General features: G+C 42.3%; 1 protein-coding gene across 4 annotated transcripts in view; it reads left to right on the top strand.

Moving 5' to 3' along the window:
* Window positions 1–21,330, top strand: part of SHISAL1 (shisa like 1) — a 167,626-nt gene that overhangs the window by 42,565 nt on the left and 103,731 nt on the right. The window lies entirely within an intron of this gene.

The raw sequence follows: 21,330 nt of genomic DNA, 5'->3' as shown, positions 1-21,330 counted from the left end.
GCATTTGCTCCAGTCAGTACCTGGAAAAAGCCCTCTGGCTCTGTTTGCACAGGAGCTACAAACACCTTCACCTCGTTGTCCTGATGATTAATGCTCTCTGTCCCTGCCTGCAGTCCCTGAGGTGCTTGGTGTCAGCAGAACAGGCCAACACTTAACCCAGTAAATCAATGTTTTCTTTGCAGAGGAAGAGCAGTTTGCAGCAGTCCCTTCTCTGGCCAGTTCAGCACCAGGAGCAATTTTCCACAGGCTCTGTTGGACCAGTCCAGTGTGAGAACTGGGAGCAATAACTGCAGTGTCCCCAGAGCCTGTGGATCAGGTTTTCTCCTTCTGAGAGGGGACTGGTACAAACTGCTCTTCCCTGTAAAGAAAACAATGATTTATTGGGTTAAGTCTCGGCTTATTCTGACACCAACCAGCTCAAACCTCTTCTCACCAGAGAATCTGTAAAAACGAGGCACTAAGGGGTCACTGTCCAGAGCCAAAAGGGAGCCCCCAGCACTGCAGTAAGCGAGTCCATAACCCTCAGCAAAACCATGAGCTGAATTTCAAATTTCTGTTCACTTTTCTGTCTTCAAGGCTTAGAAATTTGCATGATGTTTCAATGAATAACTTTGCAGTTCATAAATCAAAAAGGCACTCCTAAACCAGAGCTCATGACAAGTGGTAACTGCATTTGAACCGAAGCGTTCAATGTCATTTGATGGAAACCTTGTAATCATTTTGCATTTTCCTACACAAGTGACAAAAGTAATTTTCCCTGTCTGGGTTTCAGTGTTGTTTGGGGGTTTTTTGTTGGTTTTTTGTTTGTTTATTTTTATATATATTTCTCCCCTGCCCCTGCTATTTTCTAGGCTTGCAAAAGACAGAAGGTTAAGGGAAAGGAAGAATAAAGTAACAAACATAAAACCTTTTGTTGGTTAGTCTTGGCAGAAGCATGTAATCAATTATTCATTTTTTATATATGACTTTAAAAAAATTCTTAGAAAAAATTAGAAAACCTCAAATTAGCTAAAACTCTGAGGCCACTGACAAAAGAATTTGAAAAAAGGAGAAGACTCAGACTGAAGTGGATGGGGGAAAAAAGACTTTTTAACCAAGTATCATCTTTTTATTTAGTTTATTTCCTTTGCCACTTTTTTTTTTTTTAAACGTGGTGTTTTAGTCAAGAAGCTTTTTTTAAGTGATGGAGATGTGTTGCATTCTGTTATGACACATGGCAATTTATAACTGCTTTCTATTTCTTGTAGATACACTTCTCTCCCATATTTCACTTGTACCAGTAGTTACTGAGAATAAAGGATTTTGAACAGTGTTGAGACACATATTGTAAGCAGAATGATGGATTTCATTTCAATGAAAAGCCACTTCTGTGTTTTAAAGAGCAAAACTACATCTGTCTCATGCCTTTGAAATTCTTTGACAAGTTCAGGAAGGTTTTTTTCAAGATTTTCAACTCATTTAGGGCCGACCTAAAACCATCAGAGTTGGTGGGAGTCTTTGCACTGACATTAATGTGCTCTGAGTCAGGATCTTGGGCCCAAGATTTCCTCTCAGTTGTACCAATGTTGTGCAGTCCTTAATTAAATGGAGACACTCCAATATGCAGTGAGCCACCCACAGGATCCCAGGGCAGCAATAAGGGTCTTAATATCAGAAAGGAATAATGGTACCAGCTTTCTCAAACGAGCTCTTTTAAAGTCATCCCAGATCCAGGAGGTATTTTGTCCCTCAAAGTGCTCAGTGTTGGTTCAGTCTAGTGCTGTGTAATTCTCAAAACTTTCTGTTTTTATCCAGCAGTTGATTGTATTAAACAGGGTTTAGGAAATGCTTCCTTCAGTCTCTGTTACCTGATATGTGTTATACCAATTTCCCTTTGCTGTATAAAGTCCTTAAGTTTAACAGATGAAAGAAAATAATCCAACCACAATGAGTGAAACTAATTGCAGTGACGAAATTTAAATATGCCCTGTATGTTTTTGTAGGGTAAAGGTCTTGCAGGCCTGGCCTGACTATCCAGGCATTCACCAAAATGCTGTTCTAGAAGCTCGTGGCCAGCCAAGGTGTTACGGACCCCTCAGTCACAAGGAGAATGGAAATTTGGATCCATGTCTCTGATCAGGCCTCTATCCACTCAGATATCAAAAACATTAATTTAGAGAACCCTGAGCTGCCCCAGAAACTTCCAGGAGGTCTCCCTGGCACGTGCCAGGAGGCAGAGAGCCCGTGGTTCAGCGGGAGCCCAGCACAGGCAGCAGGATCACCTGTCTTGGCAGGGCATTTGTGAGTGCCCCTCTCACAAACCCAGGAGTGTGACCATCTCACGAGCCAAGTTAGATATTTGGGGTGCAGTAACACCACTGACCGTCTTTAAAAGCTTCTTTACTCACTGTCATCACAGAATCTTCAACCCAACATATCCAAACCACAGTATATCCTCCTTCTGATAGGTTCTTTTCCCTACCTCCACATACTCTATTTTTTCACTCTACCAAATTCCATTGTTTCTACTGGAAAATGTGCTCAGGTGGTATAAATCATGCTTGTTTACAGTATAAATCATGCTTATATAAGACTGCTTTTCCATTTGCATATTCATAACGATGCTGAGGAATAAGGAGCCATTAAAGCCAAGGCTAAATGGAAATATTTCAGATTTATAAGCGACATATTTTTCGGGTCACTAATAGTGTGCAATACCTCTTAGCAAGCAGTGCTGGGAAATTAGAAATTTGCATTAACAGCCTTGCTAATAACTTACTCTCATTTCCCACTCCCTCCTCAGGAGCTCTGAATCCAGAGAGTGAGTTAATTACCTCTTGACTGCAGCCAGTAGTTTGGAAAAGGAACTTTGGACTAGTCAACATTTTCCTGATTTTGTTTACCAGTAATTCTCAGTGACAGAGCTTAAAAAACATGAGCACTTCACTGCTAAGCTTTCCACAGAAAAAAAAAAAAAAATCTAGTCCTTTTGATTTAAGTTCAGGCTGTCAAGGAGAAGTGTAAGCTGGAAGCCACAAAATATTATGCAATTAAAAAAAAACACACCCAAGAGATGGTTTACAACTGTGAAACATAAGTGGGTTGAATAGTACTTAAAGTACAATTATATTCTGAGAAGTGACTTTGGGAAAAAAGTCATGATCTGACTGAAGACCCATCTGAGTCCTGTCCTGATTTAGACCAAAGTTATTTGTAATTTTTGAGTCACTTTAAAAATATTTCTTTTCCCAGCATATAATGCAAGACATTTACTCTGTGTTTTAACATGAATGAACTTAACAGTGATAAAAACTGGTGAGTGTACCAAGCTAAGCAGTGTCAGTTCAAGTCCTAGTATTTCCCTGCTGTTATTTTTATCTCTGTACACATAAGTATCTGCAGATATATATTAGAGAATCATAGGATGGCCTGGGTTGGAAGGAACCTTAAAGCTCATCTCATTCCACCCCTGCCATGGGCAGGGACACCTTCCACTGTCCCAGTTGCTCCAAGCCCCATCCAACCTGGCCTTGGACACTTCCAGGGATCCAGGGGCAGCCACAGCTTTTCTGGGTAACTTGTGCAGGGCTTCACCACCCTCCCAGGGAAGGATTCCATTCCTGTATTTGAAGAGGTTTTCTTCAGCACTTTAGATAGAAATTGCAATGAGACAATCCTCCATTTTTATGTTGATATTAAAAATACCAATGCACTGAGTGGCTATGATAAGAGATACCCATTATTTACAAAGCATTTTTGTAGTTATCTGGTAGTTCAAGATTCTGAAAATGCTTGAGAATCTCTGGGAAGTAAAGTTTAATTCAGCTTCTTGGCAAGTGCAATTAGCTGGTTGCCTCAGCTGCTCCTCAGAGGAATCTGTTACATCCAAATTAAGCTTCAGCCAGCACATCTTGGGTTCCCAGCACAGGAAGGACATCATCCTGTTGGAGTCCAGAGGAGGGACACCACGGTGATTGGAAGGACGGAGCACCTTTCCTATGAGGAAAGGCACCACTGTGTTTAACAATGACATGAAAACTGAGGATTGTATCATTGATATTTCTATTTAAAGTGTTGCATAGACTCTTTAAAGCCAGGAATGGAACGTGTCTAAGTGTCATTTCTCAAAGTTCAAATAAATGAAGAGACGTTCAGCCGAGATTATTGAACCCTACTGCACATAAGCTGTTTTATTCTTCCGAGAAGGCAATTTAAATCTGGCAGATATATTCTGTGAAATATTCTCTTGGAAGATGTATGCAGCTGTCCTGTCCTGTCCAAAGCCTAGGAAGAACAATTAGTGTGACAGAGTTACCCCTAATAATGTTCCTGGTACTTTCAGGTCTTGTGTTCTGTTTACCCCCCCCCCCCTTCTTTTCGAGTAGAAAAGTGTCAGTCCAAATGTTGAACCTTCTTTCTACATAAACTCCATAATGGCTTTGTTTGCACCATCCCTGGATGGTGGGAAATTGGGCAAGGGGGAGCAGGAATGAGCTGTGTTCAGAGAGATCCCTGACACAGCAGCCCTGGAAATTGCAGGTGCTCCCAGCCGTGCTCTTACCTCCCTCCCATCTGTTCCCAGAGCTGCCAGACCTTGGATGCAACATTTGACTGCCCCATTAACGCAGCAGGGCACACCTAGAGGGGTTGAGTCATCACACAGGGTGTTTTGGCAGCAGTTCCTGAAGCCACAGTCCTCAGGCAATGTACTTCTAAAGCAAATGCAGGTGATGTATTTGTGAGCCTCATTTGAAAGTCTCCTTTTCCATATCCAGGGGTGGTGGCAAAGGTGTCTGTGCATGGCAGAACAGCCCTCCTGGGAAGGTTCCTCCAAGGGGACAGTGTGGGGAGCTTTCCCTGAGCATGTAGACAGAGGGAAATTAAAGTTACCTGAAGGGAATTGCCAGTTTTGAACTGGCAAGTTATGGTAGTCCACAGCCACCCTATTCTTCCTTCCCCTCTGCTCATTCCATTCTAGCTCTTCTTCCTCACATGGGTTGCTCACCCCTCTCTGAGATGCCCTTATTTCATCCCCACACATTGGCCTTTTTAGGGAAAAAAAAAAAAAAAAAAGGTCAACACAGATTTCCTGAGCTCTGCAGGTTTAAAGCAGTTTAAAATTGTGATTTTTTTTTTTTTGAGAGCACTCTTACCTCTTATCTGGACACACCTACAGGACTGAGGTGCTTTGTGCCTTGGTACTTGAATTCCACCGTGCAGATATTCCCATAGTCATACTGGGGCATATTTCTAATCCCAGTGGGGCTATAAATCAGGGGAAATAGATGCCTGCACTTCAGACAGGTATTCCAGCTTGTTAAACTTGCAGTCTCATCTTGGAATAAGTTTATAGCAGCAAACAGTGGGGTGCTACCAAATAAATCACTAATTGCAAACCCAACTCTCCCACTTCACTTCTTCCCACTTTCCAAATAAAAGGAGGGCTCACAATTGAATTTCCATCCTTTGCCAAATGAAAGACCACCCTGAAGCAAGTGGCATCTTCCTTAAGAGTAATGGCATTTTCTGAGTAAGGTAAACCCTTCACTTTCTCTCTCAGCAGAGCAAAGCACAGTGACACGAACTCTTGTAGTTGTGACTCAACCAATTTTTGTCCAGGTACAACAATCACCACCTTTCCCTCATTTCTTCTGTAGACAATGCTGTTCTTCATGTTTTCTTTTAGATTTAACTGTTTGGTAGCCCAGATAAGTGAGACACTCTGAATGCAAAATGAAAAGTTGGTACAATTTCAGGTTTATTGGCTCTTATTCGAGCTAAGCACCCCACAGTCTTTTCTCTGTTCTCCCATCCATCCATTTCTTTCTCTTCCTCTTTTTTTGTTTTATTTTTTTTGTCACCCTCACACAGTTTTCATGCTTCTGTGTGAATACTCTGTGTTCACTCTGTGTCCATACCACACCATTCCATGGAATGGCAGCAGTATAATTATAATTTTCAAGAGAAAACATTGGCTGAGTAGACAAGACCACAGTAACGGCCTGGGTGCTGTGAGCTTACCCACACACTCTCCTCCACCACCATGTCTGGGTCTTTCCTCAAGAGGAAAAGTGTCTTATCAGTCATGTTCCTCCTTTCCCAAAGGCAGACAATCAGCATCTCCTCTGATCTAAATAAGATATTTAACTTAACTCGGGAATTTACCAACAGAAACAAAAACAATTCCAGCACTAACCAAACCAGTAACAAAACAAATTTGTTCATCAACCATATGTTCCCCAAAGCCACACCTGAGCAGTGTTGACCTGTAGAAGTCCATGTAGGTGTTGCACCATATATTTTTATATTGCTCTTGCCCCTCTCTTAATTGTCCCTACATATGTATTTCTGTCCTTGAAGGGTTTAACAGTGCAGCAATGCCAGCCCCTCTGATTCTCTCGGGGAGTTAAACAGCTCTCATTAACAACTGGTGGACTATTGCTGCAGTGCCCTATTATCTTATCTAACAGAGGATTTTTGTGGCTATATTTAGTTTAATTGAAGAATGTCCTAGAAAAGGATTAATGACAGTTTTCATTATCAATACACCAGTTCCCATTCAGAGAAAATTTTAAAAAGAAAGAATAGAGGAAAAGAAGTTGCTTGGAACCAAAAATTACTTCTGGTAATTAAGATCCTGTAGTGTTTTGTTGCTGTGTGGCTTGTACCTAGACACTTGCTGATTTGATCCATCACTAGATGGATCATATTTTTCTTCTAGTCATCTTGAAACTACTAGTCAAAATCTTCACTTCTACTGGATAAGTATTTATTTCCTTCAGTAATCCCACCAAAATTACATTAATTTCCCATAGAGGCAATATGTTTGCAGTTTATCACAAAATCTGACTTCTAGATAAAAAAGCTTTACTTTGCCCTGAGTCTGTGAGAAGTGTTCTCTTCAGAATTAAAAGAGCAGAAATCAAGCAAGTATTTTTTACTGGTAGGAAGTAACTTTCCTGGCAGGAAGAAAATTGCATTTTCATTACCAGGTTTTAAAATTGGTTGTTTTACAGCATCACAGGGAAATTTAAGTCGGAAAGGACCTGAGGAGATTTCTGGCTCAGGGTCAGCTCTGAGATCTCAGGGCATGTCTTGACAGCATAAAGTATCAGGTAGAGATGAATTTAACCCATGCGGTGGTGAATCAATGCAGGGCCTTGCCTGGGTTCATTAGCCTGGATGTAAAGGAGTATTTTGTTACTGTGGCTCTGTTGTTTCTGACTCTCTCTTTCATTTTCTAATGCCAGCAGCTGCGAACAGGTGCTGCTGGAGACACTGCTCAGCACACCTGACTCTGCAGTGTCTCCTCCCCATGGCTAACACCATAACTCTGGATAAAATACATTCCTGGATCCATAAAGCAATGTGCATTTGTCTGGGCAGGCCTGGTACTGGCTGGCCTTCATAGGTTTGGACACTTCTTATGGCTTCTATGGATAGAAATCTGCAACTCTCTTAGGCCTGAATACTCCAGGATTGTTGCTTTCCCTCCTTTTATTTGTTTTCCCTGAGAGCAAGGCCAGTTTTCCTGCATTTTGTGGGCTTTCTGAACAACAGCTTCCGTAACAGCCTGGTTTTATCTCATGGAGCTCATACATCTTAGGAAAGCTGTGTTATCTGCAGCCGAGTTTATGCTGCGGGACCAGTCACGGTGTCCTCCTGTTGTCGACTCATTTAGGCACCTCATGGCTGCATTTTCCAACCCAGCAGGTGCTGTGCTATTCTCGTTTCCTATGTGGAGGCAGTTCCACCCTCCCCTGCTGCTTGTACTTAGCAGGGAATGGATGAAAGCACAATGAAAACTGTTTGGACACTTGGCGATTTAAGAGCCCGCTGGCTCGAGGCTCCTGCTGTGGAAATGTCACATATCCTAATCCTTGATTCTCAGAAAAGGAAGCACCTCTGCTGGAAGCCTGGCACAGCCGGGCCGGGAATTTCCACTGGTGGTCTCATCCCCCTCGGTGGAGTTGTGCTGCTTCCCTGTCCCTTATCCAGCCCAACACTTCCCTCCTTAATGTCATTTCAAGGTACCAAATACCTTTTATTTCGTTGTCTAAACAGTTAACACACCCAGCCTAGCACGGAGAATTCTCCTCTCTTGCATTTGTACTTGTTTGTGTTTAGCTCTAAAGGCTGTTCCTTCCACCTCGGAATTTAGGAAGGGCTTTTGTGCCCAAAGTCTTGTCTAGTTTTTTGTTCCTCCCTTAGCACTAGTGTTTTCATAGGGTGGAGTCCATTTAATGTCACCTGAAAACAAAGTTTTGTGTCATATTGCTTTGCCTTCACACCCTTAGGGGAGAAAAAAAACCAAACCCTAAACTGTTCTTCAAGTAGTGTTGGAGTGTTTGCTTATTACCAAACAACCTGGAAAACAGCTCTTTTAAGAGTATCTGTTATTATTTACTAAAGCAACTGTTCTGTCTTTACTGAAAAGGGCTTTCTGAAGCCAAAATAAATGGTTTGTATTTTCGGGGGGCCACTGATGGGTCATGTTTTCACCTTCTACCCTTTGAGGGTAGAAGTCACCACTGAGTCACAAAATAACCTGCCTGCCAGAAAGCACCAAAACCTCACCACGAGCCTGAGCCTGTTCTCACACCACAACTCCAGGTCTTGTCTTTGACACCTTGAAGTTATTAGACAGGTGTGAAAGGTGTAATAATTGGCTTATGGTCATGAGAGCTTTGATTGTCAGGGTATTGCTCGGATTGTCAGGGTATTCCCAGCTTTGCACGGGTTTTTAATGCACTTCAGAAGTTAATACTGCCTGGAGAAAAGCCTGGAACTCAGTGTGAAAATAGTAATTTGCTTTGTGACTCTTAGGCTTTTCGCTGGTTGTCAGTAAAACACGTTGCTTCGGTGGGAAACAAAACTTCTCAAGATTTGAGCTCCCACAAAGGTACACTTTGTGCATCATGAAGGCTTCCTGGACCCCAGAAGAAAGGAGCTGGGATTGAGTGACATCTCTGCAGAAGCTATTTGGATCAGCTGCCTTTAAAAATCTTGATGTGATAATAACCCTGATAGTCAGAATGCTTATCCAGCTACATAAATATGAATGTGAGCCCTACATTCAGGCATAAATAACTCTCTCTATTCCTGGAGTTTTCTTCTGAGCGTTGTCAGCTAGGGAATTAAATTATCCATTTATTTGTGATGCTGAAGGAAGGCAAGACACGGGATGGTGAAGATGAGAATACGGACATCAATTGTCCAGATTCTCTCTTCCTGGAGGATAATGGACTTCAGCTGAAGACTCACCAAGAATTAAATTATTCCAACAGATACAGGAAATTCTCTCTCTCTCTGTGGTGACCAAGTCCTAGCTGTGCTTCACAGGAGTTGGCTGTGAAGTTGTTATCTCCCAGAAAGTACCCACAGGATAAGACTCCTGGCAATTAAAGCCTGACTCCCTGTCTCACCATGTTTGTGCTGGCAGAGCAGGGAGTGTTGTGAGTGAGTGGGTGGCAGGAAATGTGAAGGATGAGCTGTCAGGGAGTTTGGTGCGAGTGGGCTGCCTTCATGTCCCTGAATTTTGTCTGTCCACACAGCAGCTTTCTGGAAGCTGCAGCACTATGCCAACCCTTGGCAGCTGGCAGTGACCCCTGAGGGAACAGGAGCAAGCTGGGCATAATCAAGTGTAGTAGTTTATGTTTTCTGTTTCCAACCCATTTTCTGTTTCCCATACAGGGGGCGATGGTAGTGACGTCTATAAGGTTCTCCTGAGGAATTATACGAGTCTTTTGGGGAATCTGTGCAGGTGCAGACATTCTTTGCCCCCTCTAAGGAATAGGGGAGGAACACAGCCTGCCTGTAGTTGTTGATGTGAAATCCTGTCCTCTGGAGAGGATGTTACTTGCACAAAAGTGACGTCTGCCTAACAGACAGCAGGCTTTTCACGCAGCTACCAGCAGCAAGATCCACTCTGTATCCATTTCAAATAAATGCAAACTATTAGATTAAACAATGCTAAGCAAAGGCAAAGGGGGATAATTTTAAAGTCATGAATTGCTCTATAAATGTCTGTTATCCTCAGCAAGGCTTTTATGCCAATACCAAATGCCATACAGTAGTACAGCAGTGTTTGTTTGTTTCCTTCTGCAAAGGCCAATTCTCGAGGCAAGACAAATGACAGATGAGCAGCTCCTTGTAGCCAAATATTTGCCAAAAGGAAAATCAATCTTTCTTTTTTTTCTTCTCTCTCTCTGTTTTTTTTTTTTTTTTTTTTCCTCTCTTGTCTGCAACAGTTCACTTCTGAGCTAAGCAGAAGCCTGAAGTAATGTTCCTTCTTTCCTGTGCCCCTGCTCAGGCACTGTAATACCTCCTGCAACAGGTCAGGCACTGTTCTAGGAACTCTTGTTGATGTATGTGGCCAATAACATAGCCCATAATAGTAACAGCTCCCCAAACATTACTTCTGAACCATTATCAAAAGGTGAGTCATGGAAAGCATCCTGTCTCCGACCTCCCCTCCGAGGGTGAGTTTCTTCCTTGGAAGCAGCACTTCTTATCCCTTCAGCATCTCCATCTGCTCCCTCTCATAGTGCAGGATCCAACTGCAGATGCCTCCAAGCCAAGCAGAAGGCTGGAGGCTGCATTTAACTGGCTGTGCGGCAAAGGGGTAGATGATTCAGGAAGTCTTTCCCCCCCTCGCCTCATTTTAGCACTGCCCAATTCCATAAAACCACTTTACAGAAAGGAAAAGATGATCTGGTTCAGACTGAGCTCTGCTCCACGTGCAGTGGGAGTCCGGGAAGGTGCAGGTGACTGACTGACTGATGACACACTCAGCAGAGCCACCAGGGTCAGTGGAGAACCAGCCAAACCAGGAGGCCAAGGCCTTCTCGAAACCAAAATCACTAGATGTGACAAGCCTAAGGGTGGATGAGTGAGACACTGCACTTTTACCACCTGTTCAGCTCAGCTCTCAGAATTAAAGCCATTGTTGCAGTTACTAGAAAGTGGTGGGAGGGAGGGGGGTGGGAAGCAAACACAACCCCCCTGTAGCTTTATCTAATTTGTGTGTTCATTGAAAATGTCTGCTTAGTTTCCCTTCTTATAAAAGGTGACCAGTCCTATCTCACAGGTTAACCTTGCAGACATTTTATTTATGGCATCTAATGAATCTGTCATTCCAAATTTCTTCTGGAAAGCGGGACAAGGGCAGAGATGTGCTTGCCAAATGCAGATTAATTCAAGGTACATCCAACCCATTTATAGTGGAATGGCTTAATATTAATCCCATCATTAGTAGTGTAATTCTCTAAAAAAAGTATGAGAGAGAAGGCAGTTAAGAAGAGCAAAGTTCCAGGGTTTAGAAGCGAATCTTGTGAGCAGCAATAGCCTTGTAAAGCTGTTGAAATTTAATTAGGAAGATGGTGATAATGTAAAATCACCTATAGAACCTGTGTCTCTGTGAAAGAGCTGAACACGGGGAGCAAATCACTTCTTTCACCACCTCTTTGGAAATGTCTGGACACTTTGGGTGCTCCTTTGCATATCAATTCACCCAGGTTTGATTATTAATTAACCCTCAGCAAGCTGCCTTTTCCACAAATAGCTGCAAAGAAAAGAAACAGAGCATCTTCTCCAGGCCCTGTGAAGACTCAACTAAAAATGAATGTCCTGCATGCAGGGCTGAGTATTATCTCTTGTTAACCCACCCATATGTGCAATATTTTAAAAAAAGCCCACACCAGAATGGAACCTTCACATAATATATACTGGAAAATATCCACAAAATATACTGAAAAATATCCATGAAAATTTGCCATGGTGTAGCTCATATGAGAGGAAACATATCCCATATAGTAAAGGAAATCTGAAAGATTCAATACATGATTCTTCTATTCTGAATAAGTGAGTTAAGTCCTTGCTATCACAAAAACAAGCTGTATTTTTATTGCCTTGTTGCATTCAGGTTGTGTAATGCCTTCTTTTTATTTATTTATTTTTTTTTTTTTTTGGATGGGCTAAGTGTTTTGAGTTGCATTCTGGGTCTGCCACTTGGAAATGATTTTTAGGTTTTATCAAACCGTGATTTGCAGAGAAGCTTCCCTTCCTACTAGACCTCTGCCACACTCTCCCATCCTTCAGCCTCCACTCCTGCTTGGAAGGAAACACCTCTGAATTGGAGGCGGACTGCGCTGTGTGAGTGCGTGGCAGGGTGTGAAGGGATTTTGGTAGCAGCAAACAAAAGGGCTGCATTAACTATCGCCAGGGTAGGCAGGGATTGCTCCCTCCCCCTGCCAAGGCACAGCCACTTTGCACAGGAGTGGCCAAGCACAGCAGTAAAAGCAGCACCATGGAACGCATTAGGACTGTGGTGCCTGACTTGAAAACACAGCAGTGGTGTTGATAGGTTTACCCATCTGCAGGTTTTGAAACCTTACTGAGTTTTAGGGTCTTTTACACTCTATTTAATTACTTTAGTAGTGCTCTGTATTAAAATAATCTTTCTCATGATCATTGGCAATTGCCCTTCTCTGTTTGGGTTCAGTAGTTATTTATTACTGCAGTAAAGGAGGAGGCTCGATTCTGTTCCATTTGGTGCATACCCCTGTCCCTACCCCAGAAACTCTGCAAAAGCAATATTCTTCCTCTGGCACTAATGTCACTTCACCCCAGCTCTGACGGGATAAGACAAGTGGGATATAGCTTTATGACTTACAATTGTTAAAATACCACAGCTTCACGAATTTCTGCTTGCATCTGTGTTCAGGATCTTTTTAATCCACCTGAACCAAGAAGCAAAATCAGCTTAAAGGGACTAAGCACTCAGTTAGCCTGTGTAAAAAAAAAAAAAAAAAAAAAGGCTATGAATTACCATGGTGCCCAGCTGACGTGCTGTGACATAAATTTTAGTATTTGATTTGTTTTGGATTATATGACCACAGGCTTTACATTTGTCTTAGCAGTTTTGTGCTGGGGTAACTATTACAGGTTTCTGTATAATTATATATATATATTTATAAAAAATATAATTTTTAAAAATATACAATATCTATTGTACTAATATCTATTGTATATTTACTATATAATATTTATAATATTATGTGTTATAATAGAATATTTACAAGTCCACATTTACACTGTTACAAACCTTAGTGGGAACCTTTCAGTATTTGTCTTCCTTCGCCCTGTAATAATTAAAAACAAAAAACAAACATGAAAGAGGGTAAGTTTAGATTAGATATTACGGAGAAATTGTTCCCTGTGAGGGTGGGGAGGCCCTGGCACAGGTTGCCCAGAGAAGCTGTGGCTGCCCCATCCCTGGAAGTGCCCAAAGCCAGGTTGGACAGGCCTTGGAGCAACCTGGGCTAGTGGAAGGTGTCCCTGCTTAATTTTGTTTGTTGGTTTGATTGGTTTAGTTGGGTTTTGGGTGGGGTTTTTTACCATTTTTATGGGGTTGAGCTCCCTACAAATGGAGCCTGGTTGGTGTCCAGTTCGGTGTTTAACCTCCCACATATCAGGCACCACAGATACATCCTGAAGCTCACACACATCTGTAACTCTGACTAGCAGCTTGTGGAGATTTTCTGTCTACTAACAGCTTGATTTTCTGTTCTCCATGTCTTGGCTGTGGAGCAAGGTGCTTTGTGTGACAATTAGATTTTATGGACCTCTTGTGGGCCTTGATATTCCCACAGGATTCCCTTTCACCTGAACGGTGCCGTATAAGCCAGGTTTCTGTGTGAGGTGTATTGTGACTTAGGGGTGATCACCAACCCTTTCTGAACACCAAAGCCAGCTTTATCCCCAGTTTGTTCTTTCCCCAGCTTGGACAGTTGCCATCCCAGTAGTAAATCCTTTGCAGCTGTGCCCAGAAACACTTGAGAGGTTTTAGAAAGGGTCCCAGGTGCTTTCCTCCTTGGGTAGAGCTGCCGTCTCTGCTTCAGCAGTGGAGCCCCTGAAAGCTCTGCTCACCTTCCTGAAAGGCCTCTCTGCAAGTTACTTTGTTAATAATGCATAAATTAATTTTTCTACTACTGACTTAAGGAAATAAAATTTTAAACACTGCATTAATGTGGGATGTATGAGATGAAAGGTGCTTAGAGGAAATTCATTAAGACTCGCCATTCATTTTCTACTTTTCCCTGCTGCCTCCATTTTGTATCAGTGGTCATAAGTAATACTGACCAAACTTTCTTTCACCAGATGAGCAGAGGAAACCTTTTCATCCTAAAATCTGTGTTTGAGCACAGCACAGAGCTGAGACCTCCCCCAGCCACGATTCTCTGTGCATCTTGCTCTTTCTAGGACATCTCTTGCAGGGCTGTGCAGCCTCACCAAGCTGCCTGAGCACTTCATGCTTTTCACTTTGTGCTTTTAAATGAATTGGGATTCAATTCCAGCTGCCACAGCTGCGGCAGAACACAGGCACAGCACTTGCAAATGCTTTGTGTATCATAGCTTGAGAGCCCCTGACACAGAGCAAGATGAAGTCAGAGTTGAAAGCTATTTCAGAGACTGTATTGATTCCTGGCTTTATTTTGGAGGAATTGGGCCTGGTGGCTATTGAAAGCAAGAGAAAAGATCCTCTTCTGCAGACAGTACAACAGGGTTCTCTGTGTGAGGACTCTGCCAAACTGGTGGCTGTGCAGACCAAACCCTCTCATTCATGGAGGACAAACAGCATGCACTGGTACAGACAGGAGGAGCTTTTCCCTCTCTTGCCAACATTTCACGTCATTTCACAAGCATTTCACATCCAGTGTGGCATCATTTGCTGGGAGAGGAAGTATTTCCCATGCATCCTAAAAGCAATTCTGAGTATTAGTTTGATCCTTTGTTAGATTTTATGGTGGTGCATCTGCCCCCACTCCTCGAGCTGCACTATGATATCAGAGAAACCTGAAACACTCATTTGTGACAGATTTTAAATGGCACATGCCTGAGTTTCTTTCCATGACTCCATGTGGTATTGTATAATCCCTCAGTATCATTCTTGCACTCGCTTGCCCCAAATACACTTAAGGAAAACAGTTTCCCAGCTCCCTATCCCATTAGTGCTCTAGAAGGGGTCTTCAATCTTCTGTCTTAGTAAGAACTGAAACTTAATTACACGCCTCCTAATTCGATTAGCAGAGGTGAAGGGGGGTTTTAAAGGTGGTTGGAGTATTTTTATTGAAATCAACAGTGTGAGACTGCAAGCTGTGTTGAGATAAAAAGCTGTACAAGGTGCAGGTGACCCCTGTGATGCACTTCCAGTGCTGTCAATGCTTACATACAAAGGGTTCCTGTCTTCCACCTGGAGATTAGCTCAGTAACAGACACACATCTTGTCCTGCTCCAGAAATGCTTCTAGAGAAGCTACTTCTCAAAAGCACCAGCATTTCCTTTAAAGAAAGAGGTTGGAAGGCACCCCCAGAGCTCATCTGGTCCAGCACCCCTGCTCAAGTAGGGGGAACTAGAGTAGGTTTCTCAGGACCATGTTCTCTTGGGGTTTTAAAACCTCCAAGGGTCCTCTCAGGCACATGGTGTGACTCTTTGGGGATGGTCCTGTGCAGGGATAAGGGTTGGGCTCGATGATCCTTACGTGTTCCTTCGAACTCAGCATATTCTGTGATCCTTCGACTATCTACAACCATTCTAGAAAATTTGTGACAGTGCTCAGTCACTCTCAGAAGTAAAAAGAAATATATTTCCTTAGGTTTAAACAGGCTTTTTCCTATTTCGGTTTATACCCATTGTGTTTTGATTTCCCCTTCATAAACCCTTGCTGCCTACTCCTAATTTGCACCTTGTTGCTAATACAGGGTTCTTTGTTACCTGTAAACACATTTGGGTCTCAAGTGTTCATTGGGCTGTGAGGGACCAGGGATATGTTGCTCTCCTACCAAGTTCAAGCAGGTTCTCACCCTACTTGTAATTTAGAAGTTGAGAAAATTCATAAATTCAAAGCAGGACACAGATGAAAGTACAAAAATTTGCATTATTTTCATGGAAACTGCAGTTTGAGGGAGCTTGCCCTGATCCCTTTCCCAAGCTGCAGCGTGGCTTTGTGCTCATAAAATCCAGCCCAGCTTTGCTGAAAGTTTTATGAACTTCATTCAACCTGGGAACTAACTCAATTTTCAGCCAGATAACATAATACCTAGATAGACAGTGTGTGGGTGGGAGGATGGATATGTGGCAATGACATAGGTTTTCATATCTGTTCGAAGTAATGTTTTAGAAAACAAGAACTTTAATAATAGCTGAAAAATTGACTTTCAGAATCAATTTTGTTCAACATAGCTTGGGTAGAATGTCTGCAGCCCAAACCTGATGGGAGTTTGTGTCTTTGATGCCACTGCCTGGAAACCAAGAGTGAATATTCAGTGCATCCACCTGCTTCTTGGCACTCCCCCATATCCACTCACTCTTCCTCAATTGCTGAAACTTCCACAATAGAAATTACACATTTTTGATTAATTTATGATAGATGATAAAATCTCGCTGTCAAAGATGGTGGGGAAAAAAAAATCAAATATGTTTGCCAAGGAAATAACCAGTAGAGTAGTGGTTATACATATTTAACTCCCAATCAAATGTAAACTCACTATGTAAATGCACAATCTTCATAGAGCATTTTCATTTGCTGGGTGTTTTCTGTGGTTGGTACTTCATAAATCACTGGCATGTTAAAAATCAGTTTGTGTAAATAATGTAAAAAAGTCCTTCATGCAATGAAACAGTTTTCAAAATTATATTCATTGTCATTAGGGCAGTTCTTCCACCATGAAATCATTTTTTTGAATGACTTGACTCCACAGACAAAAGGTAGTGGTTGCAATAATAAGGTTTCGTTCCTGTACAAGAGCTGATTGGAAAGTCTGAAGACAAGAGCTGTGTAAGGTTTTAAATGATTGAATTTTGAATTGCAGAAAAGACTGTTGCTATTTCTGACTGCCACAAAACAAGCTGGTTGGTTTTTCTGAGGTGCATTATCAAATTCTTCCCATAGTTTTTATGTAAGTTATATTAAAACTGTTGCATCCTGATTGAAAGGGAACTGTAACATCTCGTAATCACTGCAGGAAAAGAGGCTGTCCTTCAGAGATTTTTTTTTTTTTAACTACAAAAAAGAGTAAATTTACTTTCAAGTTTTCCTTCCCTGCAATTTCATGCAAAGTGTTGGCTTTCAGCAGTCTTAAAGAACCATATTTCAAGCACCCAGGAAATGCTTTTTTTCCCCCCCTATAAAAGATCTACCACTGTTTGGGGGCCTTTCTTAAGGGCCTTGTTTTGGGGGCATTGTTTTGTCATGATAGGGGAAAAGGTAGCAAGCAATTCCTAAATAATTCAGTCCAGTATGTTTACATGAAAGCTTGAGGGAAATTAGTAAGATAGATTCAGACACTTCCAGCATTGCTTCCACCTCCTGTGTCCCAGACAAAATAAATGTGTGGGTCGAGAGCTATGAGCCCTTGGTGAGAGTGATCACAGAATCACGGAATATGCCCAGTTGGGAGGGACCCACAGGGATCATCCAGTCCAACCCTCAGCCCTGCACAGGATCATTCCCAAGGGTCACACCCTGTGCCCCAGAGGATCATCCAAACCCTCCTGGAGCTCTGGCAGCCTTGGTGCTGTGCCCACTGCCCTGGGGAGCCTGTTCAGTGCCAACCACCCTCTGGGGGAAGAACCTTTCCCTGAGATCCAACCTGACCCTGCCCTGACAGAGCTCCAGCCATTCCCTGGGGGCTGTCCCTGATTCCCCCAGAGCAGAGCTCAGTCCTGCCCCTCCTCTTCCTCTCACCCACCAGACAGGGAATGTCACCGTTCAGCACTTCCAGAGCAGAGCTCACCCTTGACCTGCCTTTTGCCACCACCTGAGGAAGGATAAAGCTACTCTGAGCTCTCTGCAGAGCTGAGACCTTAAAGAATAATCTGGGCACAGACTGAGACACGGGTGCTTTTCCCTCAGAAGCAGGAGAGGGGATGCCAGAGAGAGGGACTGTAATTATGGCCCAGCTCTGGAGCAACTTGGTACCACCTTGAAGATGAGAAAACTGACTCAGTGTTCATTCCTTCTCGGTATCTTGGGACACTTTGACTCAGACTAAGGCGCTACTGAATGTACTGTCAAACAAAGAGCAAAAAAAATTACGTAGCTGGCAAAACAAAATGGTTTTGTGGATGGGTCAATAGCTCAGGTTAAACGGGGGCTTTTCACACTTGAAAGTCATTTCAGACTCAGCAGTGATTGCAAACTGAAAAGGCCATTTTTTGAAGCAATGCCCTGTGCAGACGCCCTTGTTCTGTAACAGGTGGGCGCATTTTGGTATTGATTAATCCCTTTCAAAAGTATACTGTACTTGCATGGCAAGAACGAGGGTGTCCAAAAAATGAGCTTGTTAAGGAACAGCTCTTGCACAAGGGCTTCTTTCCCAGCTCTTTGGCTGCAGTCCCGTGGCAGATGGGCACATGCAGCTTTACTGGGCTCTTCTGGAGGGCTGTTTGCTCTGTCTTTTCCTGTTCTGAGCGAAGCAGCAGCTCACACCCGACACACAAGAGAGTTAATTGCCAGAGTCATCCCCGGGAAGTTGCTAAGCAACACTGCTGGGCCCTGGCATCAGCTCAGCCGCTTCTGCTGCCACATGATGCTTCTGGTCCAGCAGATGCTGTGCAGTGCAGCAGGGAAGTGCTCAGAAAACTCAACTCACTTCCTCAGCTCCTGGTGTCTAATTAAGCTCACCTAATGAAAAAAACAGTCTTGTAATTTACTTCCAGTTGCTCAAAAATTATTTTGAGTATAAAATTTATCTGTACAGTAAAATTAGTTTTTTCAGTTAACATCCAGTCATTCCAGTTGTTTCAATTGGTCGTTCCTCCTTGAGATGAGCTGATTTGCTTTAATGATTTTGAAGTGTTGTTGTAATAAGTGAACATAAGAATTGACATCACATGAGGCTGAAGCAGGCACCTATCCAGTCACTGCAGCAGGAAGGGAGCCTGAGGTTTTCCAATAAATTACCACAGATTTTTCAGCCTGGAATCCTAATCAAAACTGAGGCTATCAGGGAACGTGCAACCTTTGGGTAATTCAACAAGTCCTGAAGTCATTACAGACTCAGGACTGTGTGCTCTGTCACCCCAGCCTGATTGCAGCTCAGGAACTCTGGGCTACATCATCTGCTCCTAATGGAATGTGTGCACTGTTGATTTTACCCTCTGTCTGGGAGGTTAAAGTCCTGAATACCCTTGAGACAGCAGCAAAACTCCTAATCAGTGATACATCTATTGTTATATCTATTCTCAGAACAAATCATTCCAGGACTGCCAGAGGTAATAAAAGCTGCATTTTTATGGCTTAGCGTCCTGCAGTGATTCTGAGGGCTGACTGAAGACAATGGCACTTAGTGGGTTTGCTTTCTGTACGAATTCTTTGGTGTCAAGCAAAGTAAAACTCAAAGTAAAACTGCAGCTTCTCCCCCTTGCCAAAGGGCTCATGCTGCCTCTCTCTTTTTCACCTGACTGTTTTTACAAAACTTGTAGGAACTTAAGCATTGGTCAAGTTTGGCTGAACTTGGGCTGCTCAGAAGCTGCTGGTGGAAAGAAAAAATAAGCAAGCACACTAAAATTATGAGTAAAGAAGTTTCTTTTCCTTAGGGTACCAGCCTAAGATCTTAGTAACCCCAAAGAATCCATCCTCATGTAGTTCCCATTCTACCAATCACACATGGATTTCAGCCTGAATGAATAGGTTTGCATCCAAATCCTAACCTCTTGTTAAAATGGTTTGCTACTCGTTTCTGAAATTATTCTGCATAAATATTGATAATACTCATTTTATAAGCCCACAAGTTAGCAAGTTTAGCAATGCCATTGTTTCGACATATTTGACTTTTCAACTTCTTCGAATTTTTGGATTCTCAAAAGGTTCCATGGTCAGTGCAGGGTGAACTTCTGTTGACTTACATTGTCTTTTCTAGGTTATTAAGAATAGTTTATATTGCTATAGCAGTTTGTAGGCCACGAGTAGAAATGGCCACTCTAAACTTGCCCATTTTTTTTTAATTTGATTTGATTTTTTTATATTCAGCTGCATCTTGAAACTATTCTCTGAAGCACATTCTATAATATTAAGGTAGAATTTTTTTGTGCCTTTTGATTTTCAAGCAAATTTGTACTGCTTTAATCTGTATAGGAAGGGGAACCACATCTCTGGAAACCAGAATGAAAGTAAAAAGGGTAACAGTGAAAAACTTCCAGAGTCAGTCACATTTTAATGATGATTTTATCAGAGTATAATACTGACTAGTATACTGTGACAAGCACAAAAGGCTGCTGTAGAAGTAATTCTGGTTTTGTTTGAGTTAATGAGAGTTTTATCATTGAGTTCAGTGGAATTAGGATGTACATTTGATTTTATTTTTTTAAATATGCTTACAGCACTGGACACCACAGAGGACTGACAGAAATCGAGCATACTCTGTTAGTTCTGCTGTCCTTCCTCTCTTTTTTCTCTGAGTGTTTTTTAAAGTTCAGTATGACACTTCACAGCGAGCCTTTAATTTCTTATCTGTATTCGACAGACTTTGTGCATCTTTTTACTGCTCACATAGTCATTAGAGATTTCTTTTCCTCTGAGCAGACAGTAAATATATTGTTCTTTTTCTGTGTGGATGTGGAGTCTGGAACAGCCCTGGGGTCATCCAAGATCCATGAAGGGGCAGCAATAGCAGTGTGCTTTGGCTGGCAGCTAAAAGTTGTTCTGCCTCAGCTTCTTTAGTGCAGAAGTGGTTTAGCTTGGGGGACTGGGAATGCCACGAGGAGCCTTTTCCAGAAACGTGCTGGAAGGGGCCTCACAAGAACATCTTGTTAAAATTCCACTTTTGTAAGTGGAAATTGTTTTGCCTCAAAGGTCAGTCCCTTTCCATGTATCATTTAATGGTGACTATGAGAGATGACTTATCTCTGAGGCTATAAAAATACTTTGCCTTCTGATGCACTATTAATTGTTGTTATTCAACAACAATAACGAAAAGAAAAAGAAAGGAAGAAAAACTAGATGATATGACACACAAAAATTCCCAGCAAAAGAAACCCAAGAACATTAACATTCCTGATTTCCAGGTAAAGTCCCCCACCCCTCATGTCTAATGTCACAAATGGGCCTGTGAAGAACATCATCAAAATGAAGAGTATTTTCACCCATAAAATGACTGCAGATTGGTGGTGTTTTCTCCATGAGTTGTGGTGGGGACGTGCCAAAAAAATGTTCTATTATTAAAGCTAATAAACAGGTTAATCCCTGTCACCACAGTTCTGCTTCCACCGAAAAAATGAATCTAATTTTTGCCAATTATTTATCCCGAGTGTTGCTCATTTGTTTCTTTTTGCATCTGTCAAAGGCACTGC

This window comes from Empidonax traillii, unplaced genomic scaffold, assembly GCF_003031625.1.
Source record: "Empidonax traillii isolate 1590-97213 ecotype Southwest subspecies unplaced genomic scaffold, ASM303162v1 scaffold557:size1000685, whole genome shotgun sequence".
In the NCBI taxonomy this organism is placed as follows: Eukaryota; Metazoa; Chordata; class Aves; order Passeriformes; family Tyrannidae; genus Empidonax; species Empidonax traillii.
Note: the sequence above shows the minus strand (reverse complement) of the source record. Positions and strands in the feature narration are given on the sequence as shown.